The 20,714-nt window shown below is 42.5% G+C and overlaps 1 protein-coding gene and 1 long non-coding RNA gene across 2 annotated transcripts in view; one reads left to right on the forward strand and one right to left on the reverse strand.

Moving 5' to 3' along the window:
* The window catches only part of COL25A1 (collagen type XXV alpha 1 chain), a 325,875-nt gene that overhangs the window by 46,787 nt on the left and 258,374 nt on the right, over positions 1-20,714 (forward strand). The gene's annotated exons all lie outside the window — the stretch shown is intronic.
* LOC309350414 overlaps positions 12,956-20,714 on the reverse strand; it is a 691,638-nt gene continuing 683,879 nt past the window's right edge. Inside the window, exon 3 of the long non-coding RNA XR_014160334.1 lies at positions 12,956-13,032. This is a non-coding gene — a long non-coding RNA (uncharacterized lncRNA). The remainder of the gene's footprint in view (positions 13,033-20,714) is intronic.

Here is a 20,714-nt window from a genome sequence, read left to right on the forward strand (position 1 = left end):
ATGCAGCTTTGGTCAGGAAACACTCCCTAGATTGTTTCCCGTACACAATGGCATCAGGAGAAGTTGTGCTCCCACCAACCGGCTGGCTGGTGGGCATGCCACTTCTCCCCCCATGCCACTATCCATGTATAGGACGATCCCAGTTGATTTTTGAGTCAAAAAACCTCATCTAATACACTGGAAAATACGAGTTACAGATAGGTAGCCGTGTTGGTCTGCCATAGTCAAAACAAAACAAATTCCTTCCAGTAGCACCTTAAAGACCAACTAAGTCAGTTCTTGGTATGAGCTTTCGTGTGCATGCACGAAAGAATATCTGAAGATATCTGAATATCTGAATATCTGTGTATCTGAAGAAGTGTGCATGCACACGAAAGCTCATACCAAGAACTGACTTAGTTGGTCTTTAAGGTGCTACTGGAAGGAATTTGTTTTGTTTTGACTGGAAAATACGGTATATGACTTTTAGAAGACTTCTGGAGCCAGCCCTGTATAGGGAAGTTTTCAATGTTTGATGTTTTATTGTTGCCCCAAATGGGCGGCATTTAAATAATAAAATTATTATTATTTATTATTAAGATAAAAATAGGACTATTTCTGTTCATGAATGGGTGAGATTAATGGGTATAGATGGGCTGGCCCTGGCTCAGGGTATAAATTATTTATCAGGGGGACATGGGTGGTGCTGTGGTCTAAACCACAGAGCCTAGGACTTGCTGATCAGAAGGTCGGCGATTCGAAGCCCCGCGAGGGGGTGAACTCCCATTGCTCGGTTCCTGCTCCTGCCAACCTAGCAGTTCGAAAGCACGTCAAAGTGCAAGTAGATAAATAGGTACCACTCTGGCGGGAAGGTAAATGGCATTTCCGTGTGCTGCTGTGGTTCACCAGAAGCAGCTTAGTCATGCTGGCCACATGACCCAGATGCTTTACGCCGGCTCCCTTGGCCAGTAAAGCGAGATGAGCGCTGCAACCCCAGAGTCGGCCACGACTGGACCTAATGGTCAGGGGTTCCTTTACCTTTATCTTTAAATAAGCTATATATCCTAAAGTCACCACAGTCTCCACTTCCCTTCATTCCAGGGAAACAGAACCCTGGGGGTAAGTGCTAGAACCCATGGAATGTCTCGCTGCTCAGAGATTGGGGTGGTATGTAAAAATATTATAATACAAATATAATGGTGGAAAGTATGTGCTTTAAAACTGGGTGACTTGGTTGAATTGCATCCCTGCTCTGTAATCTTGGCAAACATTTGTTCACCAGCTGAAAAGTGGCATCCTATTGTCTTCTAGGGGGACACGTTATGTTAACTAGGGTGTAAACACTTCATATGTTATTGGAGAGCCCAATGGGTCATTAAGTAGCCTAGTAAAAGAGGTGAACAAAGATGATTTGGAGCCAGGGTTACTTCTTAATAATTCAAGAAAACATAGAATGTGTGTGTGTGTGGGGGGGGGTGTCAATAAAGTAGGCAATGTGCATTCTTTATACATTTCAGACTTTAAATTTAAATCATGCTTTTTAAAGCACTGTCCCCTCTGCTGCCCTAATAAATAATGAGTAGAAAATAATCAGCTAGAACGCCTTGCCCTGCATAGCTCTTTCTCAAGACTGTTGAACAAAACCTTTAGTCAAACATAGTACTTGTATACCCGATGGAGTGCTATTAAACATGATGCACTGACTGAGCTAGTTCAGTTTGTTTAATGTAATTAAGAGTCTGTGGTAAATCCCCCCTCTCTTGCATTCCACTGCAAAAGCCACAGTGAATGTGCCTAGTGAATGGCCTTTGCACACAACCTGTTTGTCTCAAATGAACGCCTTTTGTTTTTTAAATATCTGTTTTGCGCTGTCATTTCTGAATGTCTCTTCAGTGTAAAATAAATGGCTTATACAAGTACCTAATGGGAGCTGGAGGACTGTTTATTCTCAAGGAGCCTTAAAGTTCATGAAGAGGGGTCTGCTGGGGCCCAAATCAGTCAATCTTTTTAAAAAAATGCAATAAACCAAATAAAGAAACTATAGTTCAGAGAGCTGACATCATACTATAATATTTCCCAGACAACCCAAGACCTCTCATAATGTGTGTTTGATGCTCTCTCTCTCTCTCTCTCTCTCTCTCTCTCTCTCTCTGGTAGACACACACAAAGATTCTAATTGATAAATACTTTTATAGGCATTTTGGAGTTGTTTTGTGCAATGAAGAGTATGCCAGTCATGCAAACAAAATACAGTAGAGCAGCATTCTCAAATGATGCTTGGAATTCTTAGCAGTTCTGGTAGACCCTGGAGAGAAAAAGCCAAAACACACACACACACAAAAAACAACAACAACTGTTGAATCAAAAAAGGCACCAAAGTGAAGGAAATGAATGTAACTTATTAATTACAAACTTTTATTGCAGCTGCACAGGGTGTTTGCAGTTGAACACTTTATCTCTCTTTTGTGAAGTGAACTATAAAATGAAAGACTGAATGTTTCATACTCAGACATGAATGTTTGATCTCTAACTCTATTTTTGTTAAATTATATGTGCTGTACACACTAGATCTGCAGGTTTAATCTATAGCATGACAGTGACCCTGGCACATCATGCACAGATACCACATTAAGGCATTCCACAGGGTTAGTCAGTGGGGATCAGATTTCCAGATTTATTTTGATTTGATTTGATTTTACTTTAAAGCAGCTGAGGGGTTCCCATTTTCAGTGGAACATAAACTCCAGAGAAGATATCTTTTAACCCTTTTCTCTGTGCCTTTTCCCCAGTCAAACTCCCCTCCTTTCTAAGGTACTACCAGGCTGCATTCACACTGCAGTTTATTCTGTTTTCGAGGTGTTTTCCTAAGATGCTGCCTTATGCCAAGTCTATGTAGCCCCAATATTCTCTGCAGAAGCTCAAGCATCATCTGCTACTACCTCATTCTACTTTAATTTTTTTAAAAAAGATATTTATTAAGATTTTACAAATAAAGAAACATAGGTAATAGAAAGATAAAACAGACATACAACAAAAAAATACATCTAAAAAGAAAAAGAAAAAGAACAATAAAAACATTAAAAAGAAAGAAAAATCCAATTTTTAACTTCATAATTCTTTAACCCTCTTTCTTGACTTCCTCACATCTCCCTTTTTTGTGTTCCCCTTTACACAATCGAGTTCAGCAAATCCTTACCCTCTTTCAAACCTCATTTATATTTATATGTTTCAACCTATTATGTCTCCAATTTTTCTTCTCTTTCGCATCAATTTTATATACCTTTGACATAATATTACTCTGGTCTTTCCCCCCTTTTCTTTTTAATCATTTTTGCATACTCCTTTTAACCATGTCACTAATGCCCTATTATCTTTATATCCAACATCATTTTAACATTCAAACATTTTACAATGCTTCTGTAAATAGTCTTTGAACTTCTTCCAGTCCTCTTCCATTCTACTTTAAATTCAGGTGGTAGGACCTTCTGCTTGTAGAGCATATGCTCTACCACATAGTCTTTGGTCCCTTCTCAAAGGACTCTCATTCACTGGAAGTTTTAAAGCAAAAGTTGGATGGGCATCTCTCAAGGATGCTTTAGTTGCGATTTCTGAATTGCAGCGGGTTGAACTAGTTGACTTTCAGGGTCCCTTCAAACTCTACAGTTCCATGATTATTGACTTTCTAGATCAGGGATGTTCAACAGGTTGATCGCGATCTGGTGGTAGATTCCTGGGACGTTTTGGTAGATCACGGTTGATCACTGGCTTCCTTTTGTTAATGACGGCAAAAGAGCATCCAGCCCTGCCCCCTTCACCCGGTCCTCCATTCTTGCATGATCTGTAGAACGGAAGACAGTGTTTTTGCTGAGAGGCTGATTGTTCCCTTAGCAATCTTTTGGTTTACCCCTTTCTCCCTAAAAAAACTTTTTCCCACCCCCCGCTCCCCAAAGGGGTAGGTCACTGCCAGTTTTTTTATCGCAGTCTCTTAGAAGTTGGACGTCCCTGTTCTAGACCAACAAGCCAGGCAAAAAAGCAGTTTGACCATCATCCCATCTTTGCTCCTGTTGGGACTTGAATCTATTTCTTATCTTTCTTAATCCAGGCAGTTTATCATGCAGTTAAGAAGTTGGAAAGAACCTCAGAATTTATCTAGTCCATTCCCAAAAGGCCCTATTATGACATTGTGTGAAATGGGTTTCCTGATAGGATGATATCTACAGGATATCCTCTCCTGTAGAAGGTGGTGATCGGTTGGGTATTGTGATGGGATAATGAGCTGCTTGTGCGTAAAAGCTTGATCCCTCTGGGGTTTGGCTGGTCATCCAAACCGATGCACTAACGGAGCCCCCAAAGCATGACTCCGTCAGTCGCTGGTAGAATCTGACAGTGGGCGTCTACGGAATTTACGCCAACATAAAAGCTGTTTGATGGACATGCGCCTTCGTGACTCTCTGCGTGACAGTTTCCGGCGAAGGGTGGGAGTTCCCAACGGGGGTCCCGTTACCTCTCCACTACTCTCACTGGAAGCATCCCAGAGCCTCCCCTCCGCTGTGACTCCTGCACTCCCCCTGCTGGTTCCCTCTTCTGCTGCAGATTCTCTCCTATTCTCCTGGAGCCTGTCCACCACCTGTCTCTCCGATGGCAGTTCCCTGACAGGTATATAAAGGATAACACAATGTTTTAGGTATCTTTGTCCCAAGTTGCCTAGGGTATATCAGTACCAGCATGTTGAACACAGCCTGGTATGTTGTAATTACTGTTCTTCAGTCAGAAAGGGGAAACCCAGCCAGATGCGTGGGGTATAAATATTGTTGTTGTTGTTGTTGTTGTTGTTGTTGTTGTTGTTGTTGTTGTTAAAGGAAATGCTGTCAATAATAGACTTGTCCTTAACCCCTTTTCCAGTGAGCTGCTGGGATGATGCGTCAGATCTGTGATATTTCATGGGTATTGACTTAATATAAGAAATTTGTGTGCACATAAAGCAGTAGCTTGCTGATTTAGACTTGGACAACAGACCTATTTTTGTAGAAGAGGATTATTTTATATGGATACAGGTCAGGGCACTAAATTGGAGAGTTGTATGGGATGGATTTCCTGAAAGCTCTTGAACAGCAATTGCACTGAAACAGAAAATAACAGAAGCTGCCTGTCATGTCCTTCCAAAAAGCAGGAAAAAAATAAGTAAATGTGAGTTTAAAGTAAAGGGAGTATGAGTTCAGGTCAATAGATGCAACTATCTACAAGTCCCAGCACTCTCGTATCAGGGTTTTACAAAGAACCATTCAACATTTCAGTTTTATGATGGATTATCTTTCATCATGATTCCAGATAAAGCTCTAAAAACTAGGGCCATCTGTTTCAGTTGCATTGCAAATTCTACGGCATTATTATCAGTTAGGGGTTTCAATTATTTTACTTTTTTGTCTTTCCATCTTAGTCTTCTGAAAACCAAAAGCATCAATCTTAGGCTCTTATTTTACTCCTAATTGCTTCAAGAAATCTTAGATAGGATGTCCCTTTTAGCAAAGCAGAATCATTTACAGCTGGTGCTAAAAACCAGGAAATGGAGCAGGCACCTCAAAATACTCCAGTTCCCTAAATCACACAAGGGTCAGACTGGAGGAAATCCATTCTGTGGACTTGCATCCTGTGGCTCTTTTCCATGGATTGGATCATTCATGGAGAAAATTGTTTGTAGGGGAGGCGTTGGTAGAGGCAGGCAGCAGAGGAGACAAATTTCAGAACTTGTGTCATTTTATCTAGTGATTTACAGACTGAGATAAATCCTTCTGATTCTCTTAAGATCTGCCAAAAACAAAATGGCAGATGAGTCGCTTAAGTTGTGTGTCGGGGCTGTACCACTTCAGATTACCAGTGTGGGCGCTCTCGTGATTTCTTCATACCCTCTCTAAGTAAATCCCCACATATAGAAAAGGAATGAATAAAGGATAGACCTGTAGAATAGGAAGTGACCCCAAGGGTCATCCAGTCCACCCCTCTGCCGTGCAGCAATAACTGACCATTGGCCATCCAACTTCCATATAAAAACCTCCAGTGAAGGTCCAGCAACTTCCAGGGTAGTCCATTCTACTGTCAAACAGTTCCTATCAATCAGAAAGTCATTCCTAATGTTTAGTTGGAATTTCCTTTCTTGTAATTTGAACCCACAGAGGCAAAAGCTAGGCTAGAGGCCCTTCTGTCCGAAAACCTAAGCCGTGTGTCAGAGGGTGTGTGTGTGTGTGTGTGTGTGTATATATATATATATATATATATATATATATATATATGACATACATATAATATGTATGTGTGAAATACATATCTATACTTTGTATATTTGCACTAAATTTCATCATGCTGGGTGTCCACAGATGACACTGTGAATTAGCATGACAAGAGTTGGTGGGTGGATGGCGTAGGCAAGCTACAGAGGGACAGCTACAACAGGCTGCAGCAGCCCCTCCCCCAGAAGCCATGCTGCTCTACTGGCACATCTGCCAGCCAGCCCTGGGGCCCCTGTCCCCATGATTCAGATCCCCAGTCTGGCTGGCACTGCTACTGGCCACCCCCCCTTCCACAGCCAGTCAGGGGATCTGCTGCTGTGATGCACATTCTCAAAGCCATATGCCCCTTCCATAGGGTCTGTTAAACTACTAGAGGAATGCCATTTACATATCCTCCAACATTTCTCCAGAGAAAATAGGGACGTCCCATTCCATAATGATAATTTTACTATTTACACCCCACACATCTTACTGGGTTGCTCCAGCCACTCTGAGCAGCTTCCAACTTACATAAAAACATTAAAAACATTAAACATTTTTAAAAACTTCCCTATACAGGATTGCCTTCAGAAGGCTCAGGGGTTGGATAATTCATAACTCCATAGCCTCCAACATTTCTCCAATGAAGATAGGGACATTCTAAGGAAACGTGACCTAGACAGCATCTTAAAAAGCAGAGACGTCACCTTGCCGACAAAGGTCTGTATAGTTAAAGCTATGGTTTTCCCAGTAGTGATGTATGGAAGTGAGAGCTGGACCACAAAGAAGGCCGATTGCCGAAGAATTGATGCTTTTCAATTATGGTGCTGGAGGAGACTCTTGAGAGTCCCATGGACTGCAAGAAGATCAAACCTATCCATTCTTAAGGAAATCAGCCCTGAGTGCTCACTGGAAGGACAGATCTTGAAGCTGAGGCTCCAATACCTTGGCCACCTCACGAGAAGAGAAGACTCCCTGGAAAAGACCCTGATGTTGGGAAAGATTGAGGGCACAAGGAGAAGGGGATGACAGAGGATGAGATGGCTGGACAGTGTTCTCAAAGCTACTAACATGAGTTTGACCAAACTGCAGGAGGCAGTGGAAGACAGGAGTGCCTGGCATGCTCTGCTCCAGGGGGTCACGAAGAGTCGGACACGACTAAATGACTAAACAACAACAACAAGGAAAAGTAGGACATTCTGGGATCAAATCAGAAACTGGGATGGCTTCTCTAAATTAGGGACGTCCCAGGAAAATAGGGACACTTGGAGGGTCTGCATTTAAAGGACCATGGAGTGCACTGAATATCTGTTTGAGTGCACATGTTGTCATTCTGTGCTGCATTACTTTTAGTGGAATGCATGTCAAAGTGCACATTCAGTTGAAAGCAATGTGGTGCAGATAGTGCATGCATTTGGAGCAATGTCTCATTTAGTCCTGCCATACCTCATCCGGAAAGTAATACATGGAAGTGATGCATGGAGATCTGCTTAGATAGATAAAGAAGGAGGGGTAAAAACAATTGGAAAGCTTATTTGTCTTTGCTTTTCTTATTTGGAGATGAGACAAAGGAAAGAAAGCAATAGCAAAATACACTGACTGCAAAAAAAAGTGGGTGTGCATTTGTTTTTATTATTACTATTAAACCAAGGTATTTAATGCTGCATTTACTGGAACAGCACTTGATAAGGGAAGTGTTCTTTTCAGGCTTTCCAAAGAATTTGAAATGACAGTGAAATACCTAAGCATCAAATCTAATGGGAAAGCTAAAGTTGTCATCACAGCAGCCTATGGAGCTCACCAGAATTCAAGCTGATGAGAGAATTTCAGGAGCATTTATTGTTTTACTGCCATGGTGCTGAAGTAGGCCTTAAATCCAGCTGTATTAAAGATACAGAGAGTGATTGAGAAGTGGGGAGTTATACTGTTTTACTAAGTTGGACTGAAAAAAGTAAATAAACTGGCAATCAAAATGATCAAGAATAGATGTAATAAATATGATTCAGAGAATTGTGTGTATTAGGCAGTCTGAATACACCCTGTAGTGCTTTGAGTCCTTTCCAAAATCATGCCACCTCATAGGCAAGTTTTTAAAAGGCCAAGATTAAAAATCAGTTTACAGTTCTGGGTGCTCAATCCTTTGTGTTCACCTAAAATTATGGGGGTCCCTTTGGAATCTATCACAATGAAAGCAAATAGTTCGTTGATTCCAACTGGATTCAGTCAGCCTGCCCGAATCAACTTGAAATAGCAGGTACTAATCTTAACTCAGTTGTAGATTCAGTTTGAAGGTTTATTGAAAAAATATTTTTTCCTTCACCTATGATTTCAGCATGCCATAAACTTAAAATAGTTAAAAGCAGCCAGCTGCAGGAGATGGGGAGGGGGTTGATTTGGGGCTTGATGTAGTTTTGTTTCTATAGTAAAAACCATCCTAAAATTGCTATTTGCCCCATGGGGGTAAGCATAGAGGTACCAGTATGCTTCCTTCCTTCAGGGCATTATTAGGTGATTGCTTCAACTGGAAAAATGGCATGTGAGGAGAGTTAAGCCCCCCTCCGCTTCCTGCCATGGCCCTGATCTGAGTCAGGAGACCACCTACAGATCTCTTTGCCACCTTGGGCAGGTCTCTTGCAATCTGAGTGAGCTGTACCTTCAGACACAGACTGAATGAATAGAACAGAAGGGATGTAATTTATGTGGAATATTTACTATGAATTCACATACGATGTGAATTGGAATCATGCATTTATTTTGTAAGTTGCTTTTTTACAGACAAGGAAAAAGTTGTAGTGTCAACAATAACAAAACCGCTAGATAGAGAAAGGAAAATGTTAAAGGAGAGGGTTATGTTGCAATGCTCCTGTATGCTGTTGAACATCTCTCCTGCTATTCAGAGATGCGTTGGTGGTGTTAAACTGTAACTGCACCCTTAGGAGTAACCCCAAATGTTCCAGCTTCTGGTTTTCTGCTCCACTATGCCAGCTGATTACCTGAAATGTAATGCTTTGATTGGGCAACACTACATAAAGTCTGTATAGATTTAGGGCAGCTGGCGTGTTCATTTCTAATTTCAGTTTTTGGCATATGGGAACATTTGGCACTTTAAAGTCTTTCATTGTGGAGGTAGGCAGGATATTGCTATGGGCTATCAAAGATCAGATTCATGATGAAGAAGTTACAGGAATGAAGGCTTAGATTAAAAGACTTTGAGCATCCCAACTTCCTGTATATAGTCTTTATTCCCAACTCAATATATTTTTGTACTTGTTTACTTACCCATGATAGAGTTTACTGTCTCATGATAGAGACAGTTTATTTGATCTCAGTGCATATTTATTTTTCACTTCCTTGACTCAGAAAAATGACAGGCATGCCATTCCAGACAGCATATACCCTAGCAGCTTCGGTGTTTCTGCTGGGCCACTGTCACTACTGGCTCCGACACAGCTCAGCACACAATACATGGAGTTCAGTAGTGTATTTTAATTCTTTATTCCAGAACATGGCTTACAGCTCAGCACTGCCTACCAGCCGAACTTGCTTCCATTGAGCAGGTGCCAGAACTAAAGGTCTCCACCCTCTACATCCCCCTAAGACGGTAAAGGTAGAGGTAAAGGTACCCCTGACCAATAGGTCCAGTCGTGGACAACTCTGGGGTTGCAGCGCTCATCTCACTCTATAGGCCAAGGGAGCCGGCGTACAGCTTCTGGGTCATGTGGCCAGCATGACTAAGCCACTTCTGGCGAACCAGAGCAGCACATGGAAATGCCGTTTCCTAAGATGATAGACCCCACCTATTTTTCAGCTGGATGTTTCCCTAGCAGCCTTTAACTATGGTGGGGGAGGGCCCCTCTGTGCCCTTTGTTCTGCTACATGCAAAGCCCTCTGTGCCCTTGGAGACAAAGGGGGAGCAGAGCTTGGTCCAGTAGGAACGGCAAGGGAACAGAGAATGCTGATATTTCCAGAAATAAAATTTGCAAAGCATTTCCATTTCTAGGGAGCCAGTGTGGTGTAGTGGTTAAGACTGGTAGACTCGTAATCTGGTGAACTGGGTTCACGTCCCCGCTCCTCCACATGCAGCTGCTGGGTGACCTTGGGCTGGTCACACTTCTCTGAAGTCTCTCAGCCCCACTCACCTCACAGAGTGTTTGTTGTGGGGGAGGAAGGGAAAGGAGATGGTTAGCTGCTTTGAGACTCCTTAGGGTAGTGATAAAGCGGCATATCAAATCCAAACTCATCTTTTCTTCTTCTAGGTGCACTGTTGTGGTATAGCTAATGTCTGTGATTCAGACTGATGTACTGTAACACATATATGAACTCCAGCCAGTTTCAGTAGCACTCATATCCTGAAAACATGCAGGTATTTATTTGGTGAGCATGAGTAGGCAAAATGTAAATTCATTTATATGGTTAAATTAATTTGTATAGTTTTTTTTTCTTTTCTTCTTCAATTTTTAATTTGTTTTTAAACAAATACAAAAACCATTAAACCCTTATCTAACAGTACATCTAATAGTGTTTGTTTAATCCATTGACTCTAGACATAAACTTATACAGTCAACATTCAAGCATATTACTTAACGTAACCTTTCGACTGAGAATATTGAGCGGTTGGTATAACAAGGTCTTGATTTGATTTTGGCCATTAACATAGTTTTAAAGGGGGTCCACATTTCTTGGAAGATGTCTCTATTTGTTATGCCTTTAATTGCCCTCCTGTGGTTATTTGTTTGGGGGCACAGGCTTCCTCATTGATTGCTCAAGTTAAATGCGACAGTGCTAGTAGTGTCTGGCCACTGCAATTTATTTATTTGCTCTGCTTACAAGATATACAAAAATAATCTTCATTGCAGCTTTCTGTGTTCCAGCAGAGCCCTTTGTAGCTCTGAATGCCAGTGTAACCCTGTGCCAGACTCAGATTATAGTTAGCAGCTAGAGGAATTTTTCCCTAGTAGTAGGGCCAAGATGGGTCACCAAGTCTCTTGTGCTGATGATGTGATGATGTGGAAACTATGACTTTGTAAGTTAGGGCTGAATGTTTGAGTAGGTATGTTTAATACTGAATATATGTACATAAATTGCATATGGGAACAACAGTTTGCACTTTTTTAGCTGCTTGTTGGTTGTTCATATTGCTCACAAGAATTTATTTAAAGAAGAAAAGCTCACTCCTGCATTTTTGCAAGATCCCCTGTCGGTAGGGAATGTTGTGAAGCAATGTATTATTGCTCGGATTTCCTCTATGCCTAATCACCAAAACTCTAATAGATGGGAGTCTGGTTCCCACTGGCCTGCTAAAATTTACCTATCTCCTTTATAACTACAGGTCTCTCTGCCTTATTCTGGCATTATGATACATATGGAAGATAGACTTAGCAAAATATTGAAACCCGATATTAAAGAGTCTGCCAGACAGGGAAGCAGGACTTGAGAAATCCATTCACTTAATCTTTCTTGTACTCAAGTTTTTTCTCAATGGATTTGTGATAGCCCATAATTGGACCAGAATTACATTTTATTATAGTGAAAGTCTTGATAAGTAAAGTCTGTGATCTTAAGCAGTTGGGTCCACTGAAATATTCCCCCTTGTTTAAATGGTGATCCCTGCTTTTCTCACATTACTTCCCCCGCTCCTCTGTAAGCTTTCACTCATTCTTTCAGTATTTATTCAGCCCTGCATCTAAATTTTCATCCACAATGAGGATAAAAAAGCACAATATCCCTGCTTGACTATTCATGGCTTCCCTCCAGCCGGTGGCTGCGTTGTCATTATCACCAGTGGGAAATTGAAAACGGACTGACGGGCTGTCAGATAGGGCCTGCAAGGGCTGGTGGTTCGTGCCCTTGATCTAATACATTTGCTCCCAGATAACATATTGATTGTTCAAGCTAAATATTGCAAAGAGAGAGCTCATATCTTCTCATGCTTTTCTGTCGGTTGATTCACATATTACATTTTAATTCAACACATTACCTCATGAGATTTTTTAAACTTTGTTTCCATGCTAGTAATTGTTCTTTGGATGTGTAATGGGTAGAGTGTTAGAGTAGGATCTGGGATACCATGGTTAAAATCCCCACTCAGCCATAAAACACACTGGATCTGTCAATGTATCTTAGTCTACACTACCTCACAGGGCTCTTGTAAGGATAAAGTGGGAAGTGCAGGAACTATGCATGCTGCCATGAGCTCCTCTGAGAAAGGGTGGGTTGTATACAAAATTGTGTGATGCCAGGAGCCCCTGGAACCGGGCCCCTTGCAAGGTGGAGGGTTGCTTTCCTGGCTTTGGGAAGGATGTGGGATTAGAGCCCTTGTGCCTCCTTCCCAAAGCCCCTATAACATGACTTTGAGGAGGCAGCACAAGGGCTCTGGGATGCTGACAGAGCCCTTGTACCACCTTCCTAAAGCCAGGTAAGCTCAGACAGGGTGGCGCTGTGGGTTAAACCACAGAGCCTAGGACTTGCCGATCAGAAGGTCGGCAGTTCGAATCGATGCAACGGGGTGAGCTCCCGTTGCTCGGTCCCTGCTCCTACAGACCTAGCAGTTCAAAAGCACGTCAAAAGTGCAAGTAGTCAAAGTGCAAGTAGGTACCACTCCGGCGGGAAGGTAAATGGCATTTCCGTGCGCTGCTCTGGTTCCCCAGAAGCGGCTTAGTCATGCTGGCCACATGACCCGGAAGCTGTATGCTGGCTCCCTCGCCCAATAAAGCGAGATGAGCACCGCAACCCCAGAGTCGGTCACAACTGGGCCTAATGGTCAGGGGTCCCTTTACCTTTACCTTTTAAGCTCAGATTGATCACAGCTTTACACAGGTGTGTGTGGGAAATAAATAACCGGAGAATGGGTTTCCTTCACTCTCCATTTATTTATTTATTTTCCCTCACCCAACTACACAAAGCTACGACTGAGTAAGTAAAATAAGTGTTAAGTTGCTAGTTATCTTTATAACATCTGTATTAATGTGTATAGAATTGTGTTTAGATCATAGAGTCATAGGATTGTAGAGTTGGTGGCCTGTCACATGCGTTGGGCCTGTGACATGTTGGGACAGCCCCATAGTTTTCTTGGCAGCCATGAGCCATCCCAGAACCAGTCACCTCAGCATAGATGTTGAAGTTCCCCTAAACTAGCAGTCTGTCTTGTTGATTGGTGGCAGCGGAGGCGACGGGGGAGAGAGAGTGATGCCAAAATTTGAGGCCCCTCCCCAGCCCTCATGCTGCCTTCCCAAAGCCAGATAAGTGAGATGCACAGCTTTGAGAAGGACATGCAAGGCTCTGGCAGGGTCCTAGAGCCTTCTCCCCACCTTCCCAAAGCCCAGCACTTCACTTACCCAGCTTTAGGAAAGCAGCTCAAGAGCTGCATGGGGGCATCAAATGCTGCTGAGGGCTGGGCCTCGAGGGCTGCATTTGGCCCTTGGTCGCATGTTGGACCGCCTTGCTGTAGATGGTGAGAGGACTGAAGTTTCTCCTCTTACCCCACTCCCCCCCGCTCGTCTCCTTGCCACTAACAGCAGTCTCTTCGTTCCTGGCCCCATCTTGATAACAGCAACAGCCTGAACTACCGTATATAAAATGTAGGGAGTCGGTGCAGGGGGTGGGGAATGGGAAGGCCTGCTGAATGATTATATAGTGCTGTGGAAATTGTCAAGTGTTCCAGATAGTTTTGGATGCGGCCACCTAGAAGAGTAGGGAGATCTAGGTTAGAGTGTTCTTCTTTACTCCATTTCCCCAAGATCCAGCTTATTTGGAACAAGTGAAACTAAACCTAAGCTCTATTCTCACTGCGTTCCCTATTCACCCTTCACAGCATCAACATAAGCCAGGGGTCACCAACTTCTTTTTGAGCCCATGGAGATATTTGCAAACTTGAGACATTTTTGCAGTCAACCCCCCAGCAATTGGCCTAACCCAATCCAGAAATCCAGACTTTCCCAAACTAAAGTAAGCCATCCGAAGATGTGTTTGACATTGAAACAATGCATGTTTTTAACTGAAAAGAAAGCTGTTTTCCCTACCACCAGCATGCCAATAAATGCATTGTGCTTAGTTTAATGTAGAAGTGAAGCTTATATGACTGATTGCAAAACACCCTGAAGGACACTTTGTTTTATGTGCTAGATCCCATAATACATTAAATCCAAAGCTGATCAGTAAGTGAAATACAGTGGCCACGATCCAGCATAATTAAGTGATGGCCACATGAACAATGCGCTGGATTGTGACCAGTCAACTAAACTTGGAATTGATTGCACTCCATGCTTATTCTTAAGAGGATTTATATAGGAGGGAAAAACTATTCCATTCTAAATAATCTCAATCATGGGTCACGGATTGCTTATTTCAAGGGTGCCTAAGATGGTGCCCTACATATATTGAGGAACTCCAGTTCCTGTCAGCCCCATCAATCAAGAGATGATGGGAGTTAATGTCCATCAGATAGAAACCCAAAGCTTATCTGCAACACTCAAATTCAACACTCTATGTGTAAGCTATGTATACTGGAATTCTTTTAACATGTCTACGTTATGCTTGCATATAGTATATATAGGGACGCAGGTGGCGCTGTGGGTAAAACCTCACGCCTAGGACTTGCCGATCATATGGTCGGTGGTTCGAATCCCCACGGTGGGGTGTGCTCCCGTCGTTCGGTCCCAGCGCCTGCCAACCTAGCAGTTCGAAAGCACCCCCGGGTGCAAGTAGATAAATAGGGACCGCTTACCAGCGGGAAGGTAAACGGCGTTTCCGTGTGCTGCGCTGGCTCGCCAGATGCAGCTTGTCACGCTGGCCACGTGACCCGGAAGTGTCTGCGGACAGCGCTGGCTCCCAGCCTCTAGAGTGAGATGAGCGCACAACCCTAGAGTCTGGCAAGACTGGCCCGTACGGGCAGGGGTACCTTTACCTTTACCTATAGTATATATACTATCTATTTATTATTGTTGCTTCAAATTTATAACCTTCCCTTCCTCCCCAGAGGGAGTGCAAGGTCGCTCACAATGATAAAAATCACATAAAAAAAAAAACTTAAAACAATGCTATGACATATTGCAGTATATATGGTGTTTTTGTTTTTTAAAAATAAACCATAAAACACTCAGTCTGAATAAATAAACGAAAAGTATCTCCGTAATAGTAAAGAATTTTCTAGATTCCAGATTCCATTTGGGAGGGAATTCTGTGCCTGGGGTGCCACCACTGAGAATGCCCTACACTGGGTATTCTTTCTTTTTTTGTACTAGTTGCAGCTCCCAGACTGTTCTTTAAAGGATACCCCTGTAGAGTGCATTGCAGTAAAGTATCTGGGGAGTTATTGTGGGTCACTAAGGTGAACCCCTCTCAGTATATTCATACAATCATAGAACTGTAGAATTGGAAGGTACCCCCTGCACTTCTCTGACTTCTCATGGTATATACTGCATGATATCTTAATATACCTGTGTCCTTTACTAAAGGTAAAGCTAAAAGGACCCCTGACCATTAGGTCCAGTCATGACCGACTCTGGGGTTGCGGCGCTCATCTTGCTTTATTGGCCGAGGGAGCCGGCATACAGCTTCCAGGTCACATGGCCAGCATGACTAAGCCGCTGCTGGCGAACCAGAGCAGCACACGGAAATGCCATTTACCTTCCCGATGAAGCGGTACCTATTTATCTACTTGCACTTTGACGTGCTTTCAAACTTCTAGGTTGGCAGGAGCAGGGACTGAGCAACAGGAGCTCACCCCGTCACGGGGATTCGAAATGCCGACCTTCTGATCGGCAAGTCCTAGGCTCTGTGGTTTAATCCACAGCGCCACCCGCGTCCTTTACTAGTTCCAACTGAAAAATATTAATGAGAAAGGGAAATATGCATATATGAAGAACGTGGGCAGAACTTTTAAATCCAAACTACTGTGTGCTCCCAACTTTGTGTCTTTCCTTTCTTTCCCCAATGTACATGAGTTCCAAGTTGGTTGAGGTGGAAGGAGAATGGATATGATGAACAAATGGTATAAAATGGGGTGGGGAAGCGTGGGGAGAGAGAATTGATTTGGAGGTTTCCAAAATATGAACCACGCATACTATATACCACATTCACTTCCCCTACAGACTTTAGGTAAATGAAAAACACATGGAGTGACTTGTTGAGTTGACTTTGTTCTCTGCTCTATCCTTGTTATGGATTTGTTTTCTGAATCCAGAGTTCTGAGTGTTTCTTGCTGGATGCTAGCAGGCTTGGAAATATCACAGCATGTGGGACCCAGTAAAACATGAACTTCATTTGTTTTCCTTGGCTTCTGTGTGTCATGATGTGTTCAAGATGACAGACTCTGCAAAACTGTAAATTTTAGTTAGGTCTCAACTGAATCCTGAACTTTGTCCTGCTCAGCTCAGGATGCCCAGATAGGTTGTTAGAGGTCGATTTAATATTCCGCTCCATCCCTGAGAATGTATTTAATTCAATATTAAAGGTATATGAGGTTGTAAAGGCTAGCGGACCTTACACTCAAATAATAATTTGGGTCCAGTCCACGTCCAACTGAAATCAATGGCAAAACTAATATTTATTTTAATGGCGTTGTTGGGCCCTGAAGGCGTTCTTACTTGGTTGGCGCCTTTATGAGTCTCTGCAGGTTTTTATCTATAAACCAGCCACAAACATGGGTTTTTCTGTGGAAGGTGATATCCACTAAGTGCACTGGTCATTTTGGCAATGTGGCTTTATCCTTCCAGCACGTTTCTGTACTCCCTTATAAAGAAAACATAAGTTCACACATTAATGGCCAAAACTGATGGCAAGGGTGAGGAACTCAAGATACAAAAGCTTTTCTGCTTGGCTACCTGTAAAACTTTACTATTAGTGCTGAAAACACTTGGGTGAAATGCGGTCAATTTTACCCAGGTGAAATGCACTTCTAGGTAAGTGGGTCAAAGGATTGTAGTCTGAAGTCGAGTCAAAAGAAAACTGTAGCTCTATCAATGGAACAATGTTCTCTGATCCTTTCCTTCTGAATATCTTAATGCATTTTTAAAACATACTTGACCTGACTTTATCAGTGCCAACTTTTTTAAATGGTAGGAGAAATTCATTTTGGTTTTATGAGGGATATGTTTTTCTGGAGGTTATCATGGCAGAATGCTATTTCCCCGCTTTCACCCTAACTGTGGGGAAAGTAGAGTCCCTTTCTCCCTCACTAATTACATTTCACCTCCAGAGATCTTAGTCTGAGTTGTCTGCATGAACGAGTCAATTTGCTAGTCTGAACACTCTTCCAGTGAGAAGCCATCATGGCTATTCCTGCAAAGAGTCACTCTCTCTCTCTTGGAACAGTCCAAGCCGTGAAAGATTTTCAACCTAATATTACAGGTCAGAGGACTGGAAAATCCTCAGGACTGTATGGGGATGAATTGTTGTCATCATTCCTACAGCAAAACCTCTGATTCCAAGACTTCATCAGAAATCAAATTTGTCTGGTTATTTGCTGCATTTTCTGTTTTTAAAAATATTTCATAAAGACAAGGCACTGAAAAAGTTCTAAGACAGGGGGAAAAACCTTGGGGAAAAACATAATCAGCTTCGTGGTTAATGAGCCTTTGGCCTCTCAGAGCAGCTGCTCGGCTTGCAATGCTCTCTGTTTCTGTTTCATGTGGGTGATAAGTGTCTCTTAAAGCCAGAATGAAGAGAGATTGGGACTCACTGCCTCAGCTGTTGATGTGTGTCACCCAACACAGATAATTAGGATTTTCTTCTAACCAACCTTCAAGGTTTCCCAAAGGGGATTTTTTTTTTTTTTTTTTTTTTTTTTTTTGCCTCCCCACTCATAAGGTCAAATGTATAATTTGAGAACAAGAAGACACTTGGGAGCGCTTCGTTTTGCTCCGTGCACTTCCTGGATCTCTTCCAGTCAGCTAAAATAAACAGAATTGCACTGTGTGTAAACTGGGCTAATGTTGTAAACGAGAGCTTTTCCATCAAATGAAGCTGAGTTGCCAAGGTGGGAACTGTATGGAAGCAGCTGATTGCATGTGCAAAGGATCCCTGTGCAGATAATTAAATGTGGGAATATTCAGCTGATGTAGAGGAAGAGGCATGGTGCCTGCTGGCTTGATGAGTTGATATGCTTTTTTGCACAGTAGGTTCTGTGCTTGCATTATGTACTAGATAGACTTCCGGTCGGCGCCAGCGTTTGATGGCGGTCCTAGCCTCGAGCTCCGAGGCAGGACTGCTCCGTAAGTTCGGGTCTTACCCGCTACGGCAAGCGGGGGACCCCTAAAATCACAGGCGCAGAAGCCTGTGAGCAAGGAGATTCGGTGGGCACCTTTGCGCCCCCCCGGCATCGTGAAAGAGCCTTTTTAAAGGCTCCGGAGCGGCATCGGGGTGAGCGCGGTGCTGAGGATCGCTACCCAGCTTACGGAGTGAAGCCGCGTCGCCATTAACGGAGAGCGCCGATTCCTTTCTGAAACTAAAGATTGGCAACAACAATACCCGTGAGTAAGAACGCAAAATTAAAAACGGGACTTAAAAATTTAGAAGATTTGGCTGAAAACGGGAAGGCAAAAATTAAGGAAGTCAGCCTCCCGGATCTGCATGATTAACGGAGCAATGAAAGACTGAGCTGTGATTAAACGGACTTTCCTCTTAATTCTTATTAAACCAGACATCGAAAGGATCTCCCCCCTGTAGTGCAGGAGAAGGGGGGGAGGAAACAGAATTAATTTAACCTGCAAAAGAAAGGGATAAGGAATAAAAAACCTCTGCTGCTGACACTTCTGGTCAGGCTGCCGGAGTAGCGATCGCCTGAAAAAAGGAACTGTCAAGTGAGCTGTCAAAGGACAGCGGCTACAAAATAAGACTTATTTTGAAACATACTCGGGACTTTGGTGGATTACAATTTCAACAGTAAAGTGCTACAAACTAAAGACTTTTAATGGGACTTTTGCCTTTGGACTTTCTGTTTCTTTGTTCTGGGTGCCTTTGGATGGTTACAATTTCCTCCTCTAGAGGGCTTTAGCTACATTACGGAGTATCCAGTGGGATTTTCCACTTGCAACTTTCCTGTGTGAATGACCTTGAGTTATGAGCAACCCGCCAGAAGAGATTTCAACAAGAAGTAAAACAAAGCAGGCTCAAAAACAAGCTCAAAAAAGAGGCTCCTTATCAGGAGCAGCAGCTGCACAAGAAAAAATAACAGCAGCATCAATGGAGTCAATGACACAGGCCCTGCTTAAAATAAATCAGTCACTAGAAGTACTTACCAAGCAATCTGCAGAACTCACTAAACAGTCTACAGAGAACTCAAAGAAATTGACGGAGTTGACAACAAGACTAGACCTGAATACAACAACAATTTCATCTAATACAGATTCCATAAACCGTTTGGTTCAAGAATCTACGGAAACAAGGAAAATAGCTGAGAGTGCTAGGTCCACCGCTGAAGAAACCAAAGGAAAGTTTGCGCCTATTGTAAAAAAAGTACATGAACATGATTCAGCATTAGCCCTACTAGAACTGGAAAGGAAAAGTAAGAATCTGAAATTAAGACTGGTTCCAGAAGAGGAAGAGGACAAGCTCGGGGAATTCCTTACAGACAAATTTCAAGACTTCTGGAATGATGAGCTAGATGGAGAGGAAGATGAATTTATGATAACCTCAGCCTTTCGGATTGGCAGGAAGCAAGGGAAGAAGCCAAGAGATTGTTTAATTACCTTAGGATCAAAGGAACAAAGAGACAAAATATTGAACCTACATTTCCAGAAGGCCTTGGTCATTAAAAATTCTCAGATTCAAATCTTCAAGGATATTCCTAAATACTTTTTGGAGGTTAGATCTCAATTTAAAGAACTAGTTGATCTACTTAAGAAGAATAACATCCCATTTAGGTGGGAATTTCCACAAGGGCTGTCCTTTAGCTACAAAGGGAAGAAAATTAAAATAAAAACAAACCAGGATAAAGAGATCTTTTTGGAAAGAAATCAAGAGGATCTTCAGAAAGGAACTGTCAGCGAGGAGGAAGTACCGGACATCTCAAATCTATCATTTGGACTGAACCGAGCACCGACCGAGGAGGAACAACAACTTGGTGCAGTCGGTGGAAGGTCTACCCAGTAACCAAAATGTCTCTGCAACTCTTTAGCTGGAACTGCAATGGTTTGAACCACCCTCGAAAAAGGGGCCAAGTATTTCATTTATTAAAGAAGGAACAACTAGATGTAATCTGTTTACAAGAAACTCACATTGCCAGGATACATAGAAAACTTTTAACAAACAAGAGATTAGGACAAGAATTTATATCATCAGATAGAGTCAAGAAAAGAGGAGTTGTGATTTATGTCAAGGAAAAATTTGAACCAAAATTGATCTTTAAGGATGACCAAGGAAGATACCTGGCAGTGGAAATCCAAATTTATGGAGAAAAAATATTGATTGTCGGAGTTTATGCACCAAATGAGGGGAAGGCTGAATTCTTTAAGAAGTTGCATGAGACTTTAATGG

This window comes from Podarcis erhardii (assembly GCF_964252035.2).
Source record: "Podarcis erhardii genome assembly, chromosome: 9".
Lineage (NCBI taxonomy): Eukaryota > Metazoa > Chordata > Lepidosauria > Squamata > Lacertidae > Podarcis > Podarcis erhardii.